The sequence below is a fragment of the Sinocyclocheilus rhinocerous genome, unplaced genomic scaffold, assembly GCF_001515625.1.
Source record: "Sinocyclocheilus rhinocerous isolate Xijiao unplaced genomic scaffold, SAMN03320098_v1.1 scaffold320, whole genome shotgun sequence".
Taxonomy (NCBI): domain Eukaryota; kingdom Metazoa; phylum Chordata; class Actinopteri; order Cypriniformes; family Cyprinidae; genus Sinocyclocheilus; species Sinocyclocheilus rhinocerous.
Window position 1 is genome coordinate 393922 of NW_015638606.1, and position 805 is coordinate 394726.

Consider the following 805-nt stretch of genomic DNA (forward strand, 5'->3'; position numbering starts at 1 on the left):
TAGTCTCATCTGCCTCAGAATCTTCAAGGTGTGTTTTGGCAAAGCTCAGTCGTGACTGCATGTGGCCTTTCTTGAGGAGTGGCTTTTTTCTTGCAACCCTCCCATACAAGCCACATTTGTGGAGAATTTGTGATATTGTTGTCACATGCACACAATGACCAATCTTTGTCATAAATGCTGTAGGCCTCTTGGCAGCCTCTCTGACAGTTTCCTCCTGGCTCTTTCATCCAGCTTGGAGCTACGTCCTGATCCAGGGAGGGTCGGTGTTGTACCAAATACCTTCCACTTCTTAATAATAGAGTTCACTGTGCTTCTAGGCATGGATAAAGCCTTTGAGTTGTTTTGTGCCTGTCCACAGCTTTATCCTGGAGATCTTTTGACAGTGCCTTGCCACCCATAGTGGATTGTTTGCTTCAGTTGCACTACCAAGAAATGAAATGCTCCAGGAAAGCCCTTTTCATACTGAGCTAATCAAAATGACCACAGCTGATCACAGTTGAAAGTCAGATGGCTTTGTGTGCCATTGAAAAGGTGATTAGCTACACTTGATTGAGTTTATAAGTCATTTTTAGGAGAGAGGTGATCCTTTTTCCAATTCAGTGATTCTGTTTTTTTATTTATTTATTTTTTTCCGACATGTTGGTGTTATATCTTTCATTTGGATGTTATAAGTTGCACTGAGTAAATACAGACGGATTTTCATTTTCATTACAGTGTCCATCTTCATTTCAGGCTGCAAAGCAACAAAATGTAATTATTTCAAAGGGGGTGATTCTTTTCTATAACCACTGTGTATATATATATA

General features: G+C 40.1%; 1 protein-coding gene across 2 annotated transcripts in view; it reads left to right on the forward strand.

Moving 5' to 3' along the window:
* Positions 1-805, forward strand: part of LOC107749919 (collagen alpha-1(XXIII) chain-like) — a 111305-nt gene that overhangs the window by 71325 nt on the left and 39175 nt on the right. The window lies entirely within an intron of this gene.